The sequence below is a fragment of the Trachemys scripta genome, chromosome 5 (assembly GCF_013100865.1).
Source record: "Trachemys scripta elegans isolate TJP31775 chromosome 5, CAS_Tse_1.0, whole genome shotgun sequence".
Lineage (NCBI taxonomy): Eukaryota > Metazoa > Chordata > Testudines > Emydidae > Trachemys > Trachemys scripta.
The window spans coordinates 6,376,680-6,382,936 of record NC_048302.1 but is presented as its reverse complement, the minus strand read 5'-3'; positions in this window follow the sequence as shown (position 1 = coordinate 6,382,936).

The following is a 6,257-nucleotide window of genomic DNA, read 5'->3' as shown; positions in this document are numbered from 1 at the left end:
TGGCCATGTTGCCCATGATGGAAGATGGTACATTCTAGTCCACTTTGCCATTCATAAAACATCCCAACCTTTAGGTGCGCGTCTGCTAGGAACCAAGTGCATCTGGGTGACCACCCTGACTAAGTCAAGCACGTTAGAACCATTAACCACTGAGCTTTTGTACACAAAAGGCCCTTTATCTTTCCATGAAGAGATGTTTTTATCCTGACCCAGCTTATTTAGCAATACTAATGCATTTTTCTTATAACACCTATTCTTGTTATCCAACACCTCCTGAGCAAATGAGTCAGAGTTCTTTGGTGTTTCTGGGGTTTGGCAGGCATGCTTTGTTCCTGTTCCAGTAGAAGTAGACTTATTTTCCCTTTATCTGCATTGCTCTGCCTCAAGTGCATTAGGTATCCTTGAAGCATGGTGGAATAAAGTTTACCTTTTCATATTCAGCTAAGTCAGTCCTTTGAAGAATGGATTTCATTCCACCATCCAATAAATGAATCACAGTCATTGTGATATTTTTCTCCGCCGGAGGGGGAACCCTTAATGGTTCCAACTGATGGCTAGCCACCAGGTGCATTTTGACTATTGATTAGTCAAAAGCACCATTATCCAAGGGATAGCAAAACTTAACAGAGGTCTGATAAATCCCCTGGACTGCTTCACCAGATGCTTCTTTCTTTTAAATGAGACCTTCTTATTATTTTATAAAATTGTGTCTCTTTTTGCACACGCACTTGATTCTGTGTCAAAGGTACTTTTCCTTTAAAGGTATTGAGCGCGGTTTCTGAGATGGCTGCTTCCAAATTATCAGAAACAGTATAGCCTCCCTTTGCTGCAGAGGTGATTTGCTGAGTAACTTTAAAAGGACCAGGTTTCTCTTCACACAGATAGACATATTTTCAGTCATCAGCCCCAGCTGTTAAAAAGGATCTGCTGATAATTCATCTCTTTTTATACCCAGCTGTTGTTCTTTTCAAAGTATAAACTGCCAGCCAGGGAAAAGCCCAGTTCTTAATCTATAAACCTCTGGTGTAGAAGCATTTAAATTCACCATGAGTTAGCCATAAGGTCTTTTGGTAGCATTCTCAACTGCTTCTGGAAAGAATTGCAACTTACCAGGGTACATTTGCCAAGCCAGCGTAGTGATTTGCAATTTATTCCTGGGGTTTTTGAACAGAAGCTTATCCCGTATGTTTAAACTTATGGACACAAACTCCATGATGTGTTCATCTGGTGGGATTTCACTTGTGAGGTCCCCTAAATAATCCCTCAGAGGGGGGTTCCACTCTCCCTCCCTTTTCACAAATATCACAGAGTCCATGTCATGGTAGAGACACCGCTCTCGCAATCCATCTAGCAGTTTATATAGTTCTAAGCAGACATAAGCGGTTGTGAAACAAGCTATGAAGATGTTTGTATAACCAGACACTGTGTAGCATTCTTTTGCATGCTTCCAAGACATGCAAGCTGTTACATCATTGATAAGTTTGCAGGATGAAACCTCATAATTAGGGGAAATAAGTACTGAAAGAACTTGGCAGAGTCTTTCACAATGCTGGTATTGGGTAGTTTGTTATTTGGCTGAATTTACCCCACAGGGAATTTAGAAACAGCTTTGCATTTTGGTGCTTTGCAGGATTCAGCATGATCTCATGTTGGTGTAAACACATGAGCTCTTTCTGGTAGAAATCATTAACGTACCTTTCCCGCCCCGCCCCCCCACCACCCCTTCTTCATTCGTGCACCAGCTGGGATACCCTAAAGGCTCTGGTTTCTTATGGAGATGGAATTTTATGTACTCAGAAATTAGTTTGTCAGATCTTTCTTCAACATGACAGATTCCATAGATCTTTGCCACCACATAACCCTTCACTATGGCTGCATTCAATTCCACTGTGCACCAAATCCCCAGGAAAGCTCTCTCCATATCAGTATGCTTGTCCCCTGCTGCTCGGTTTCTGCTCAGGTTTGGCATAGAGAGAACATACGTTTGCCACCCACTTGACATGTAACCATGGGGAAAAGAGGCCTCGTGGGAGTTACACTTTAACTTTTGCAATTCCAAAATTGTGTGAGAGGTCCCCATTTGTCATGAACAATATCAGGCCGCCCGACTGGGTATTCTTTGGTTTTGTTCACAAAAGGGTCCAGGCTGGTAGAATCGTAATAATGGATTTCTTCACCGAGGTTAAGTTTGTAATACGGACAAATAACATTAGTCCTCTCCACAAAAAGAACATCCCTCATTGAGGCAGTTGGGCTTTGTTTAAGAAATATGCAGGCTCCCTACCTGTTTCTATCATCACCATCCATTCATGCCCACAGAGGGTCCTGGCTACACACCCTTGTCTTTTCCAATAATCAGTCTTGAGCTGTGTCTTGTAATAAAGAAACCTAAAAGTCATCCCTCTCATAGGGATCTACACTTTTTCACAAAAATAGGTGACACTGCCATGGAAAAAAACACCCATTAAATTCAAAGACCACACATTTCCCAAGACAGCATAACTGTTTAGAAAGTAGGGTCCTACCTGTAATTTCCGACCCTGTAACGCATGCTGTGTCTGTATATTTTCTTTGTGAATGGCGTACAACCTCCACTGAATAGCCAGGGTCGAATATCTCTTTTTCTGTCTGTGATAGTTGTCTGGAGAGAGAGAAGTGCTACAGTGTTGGACTGCAAAAACATAAACCTGAACATAATGTTGGCATCTGTGTTCATGGCTATGTACCAGAAAGGATCGATAGACAATTTTACCTCTGTGAATTTATCAGGACCTTTCTCTGCAATATCTCCCAGCTTTGCCATTTTCACAATTTCTTCTCTGTACGGGATACTGTCCCGTCTCAAAAGTTTAACATCTGCCTGATAAGAAACAAGCTCTGGCTGTAAGGCAAATGTCTTATATTGGTCGTCCCAATACGAACCAAGAAATTCTGCTTTCTCCCCATGCATCATGCTGCCAATTCTATAGTGTTCCATCCCTGGCGTAGGCCCCACATAATTTTGGTGGTTTTTTAAAAGTGTTAGTGTGATGCTAGCATGCCAGATGCCAGCCCCTGCCAAAACTGTAGGCATTAGTAAGAACTAACAAACTTATAGCTGGAGATCAGTCCAGTTCACCTGTATGTTAGTTTTGCTCAAAATAGTTATTAACCTTATAAGAATGTATTTAGTGTTTAAACTCTGAAATGCTTGTGAGTAGCTGCCTGCATTAATCTCACTTATAATGTCTGTATTCCATGCTATAAGAAAATGTGTACGTTTTGCTTTATAACTATGAGAATGCTTGTCCTGAACTTGTGAACCCAAGCATGGGAATCATCCCCCCACGCACCCATCCAGAAGGACTATCAAAATCAGATGGGCCACCAAGGAACATCACCATATAGAGGATTGGTTAATGACCCTAACATACCTTGGAAATGCTACATGCAAGGAAGCTTGTTCTGTGAACTTGGAAGCTAAATTTGAAGTAAAAAAAGCAAAGTTGCAAGAAAATTTGCCATCTCTCTTTGCTGTTTGAACTCTGACAGGGCAAGAGACACCAAACTGAAGCCAGAGATCCTCCGGGGCTACCTCCTGGGTCTGCCCTGAAAGATACTTTGAATTGACAGATCTCTACAACTCTGTCACTCTCAGGATGTAGATGGTAACTCATTTGTGTGTATATGTTTACTTTAACCTGAAAATAACTCATTTATTTTCCTAGTTAATAAAACTTGAGACAGTTTATTACAGGATTGGCTACAGGCGGTCTTTGGTGTAAAATCTAGGATACCAATGATCTGGAGTAAGTGACTGGTCTCTTGAGACTGGAAGCAACCTGATGTGGTGTGATCTTTGGTGTAAGTGGCCACTTATCACGAAGTCCAGTTTGTCTGGGTGGCAACATAGGCTGGAGAGTCTAAGGAGACTGTCTGTGGCTCCATGGTATGACTGATATATAGTGATACAGGAGTTCACATTTGTTACTGGCATGGAGAAATAAACAATAGAACACACCACCAGTTTGGGGTGTCTACCCATCTTTTGACAGGTAGCCCCTCACAGTCGTGAGCCACTCCAGACTGTGTGACAGAGCCATACTAGTATTTGAGTCAGGCAGGGATGCCATAATGGTGAAGGATACTGGTGTGTATGTAGGTGACATCAATGGTGGCAAGGATGGTGTTCTGAGGGAGGTTGTCAATGTTGTGGCATTTCTGGCATCGCTGCCTACCTCAAATATCTACAACGCACAAATATCTACTCCAAATACATCACCAAACTCATCCATTTCATCCTCATTCATAAAAACTTTACATTTAACAACACTTTGTCCAAACCATGGGAACAGCCATGGGTACTAGGATGGCTCTCCAAGATGCCAATCTCTTCATGGGCCACACTGAGGAAGAATTTATGGGAAAATGGGCCATGAACAATGATATACCTAAAAAACATCAATGATACTTTTATCCTGTGCTCAGCTGACCTAAACTCCCTCTGATATTTCCACCACAACTTCAACCACCTCCACCACCCGTCCATCAAACTCTCTCTAGAACGTTCCCAAACTAGCATCAACTTCCTGGACACCACAATCAGCTTCAATGATGGAACCCTACAGAGCACTATATACAAAAACCCCATGGATCACCACACTTACCTCCACAGATCCAGTTTGCATCCCAGATACATCAGGCAATCTGTAATCTACAGCTAGGCACTCGGGTACCACAGAATATGCTCCAAGGAGAAAGTCTGAGATACACACCTTTAACACACTTAAAACCACCTTCACCAAACAAGGACACTGCACCAGAGAAGCAGATTGCATCTTGGAATGGACCACCCAAATACCTACTTCAATACAGAAAAAAAACCCACCACCAACTGCAAAATCCTAGCTGTTACCTACCACTCCATACTGGAACCCTTATGAGGTATCATGAAACAATTATAACCCACACTTGATGGTTAGTGAGGGAGGCGGAAAGTGAGCGATGGAGGGAGGGGAGATGGAGTGAGTGGGGCAGTGCCACAGAGAAGGGGCAGAGCAGGGGGGGGGCGCCCTCAGGAAGGATCAGGGAAGGGGCGGGGCAAGGGTGTTTGGGTTTATGTGACTAGAAAATTGGCAAACCTACCTGCCTACCACAACATGTGGTATACCTCATTCAGTTTCATGAAATGACCTACCGATATCTGTGTGGGTGAAACAAGACAATCATTACACTCTCAAATAGACTCACACAGAAAAATGATAAAAGACAAAAACATGATATCACCTATGGTTGAACACTTTTCACAAAGCGATCATTCCATATCTGACTGATCAGTCCTTGTCCTTAAAGGACAACACCTTCACAACACTCTCACAATCTTCAAAAGATGAGACTGGCAAGTTAAACTGATAACTTTGCAAGACATTAAATATCATAGTCTCAACAGACACACTGGTTTTATAGTTCATTACAACAATTTGTAATCTACTTCTCCTCCTTTTTCTTAAAACTGCAGAGGTGTTAATTGCCCACTTCATTTTAAGTGTTTTCTAGCAACCTGTTAACCTCTTATTCTTAACAATCTCTGCCTCACCCTCTATTTAGGTGTGACAGTCTGGTTACCTTTCCAGACCTCAAAAAAATTCTGGGAAAGCTTAAAAGCTTGTCTTTTCCACCTAAAGAAGTTGGTCCAATAAACTATATTACCTCATCCCTGTTATATCTCTAATTTCTCTTCACTATAATTTTCTCTGACTTAATTGACAAAAAGAGAATTTTCATGCTAGGACAGAAACATACCACTGAGGATATTTCAAAATTTCCTACTGAAATCACTCATCAAGTATCTCAACACAGCCCTAACATTTGTAGAACACTTTGAATATGCACAGGGCTTAAAGTCAGTTCTGTCCGGAGCGGAGCTTTGGCAAATGTTTTCAATCCCCCTGGAGTTTATATAGCATGGGGAGAGGGGTGGGAGTGAGGGCTCTGGGAAATACTCTATAAGAATTTAAGCCCTGCATAGCCACAATGCCTATTTCACAGTTCAGGGCAACAGCATCTGCATTCCCCCTCTATGGTTCATGAAGGTACCCACACTAGGCTCTCCCCTCCTCAGTCATCACCTCTCTTATGTAGAGTCCTGCATCTCTCTCTCCCTCCTCCCGGGGTTTTCCATTCGGCACCCTTCCTGGCCTAACTGTGAGATTGTGAACAAACTAGACTTCCCAAATAAGCCAGTGTCTGCATTTTGCTTTCTCTATGAACAGTGGTAA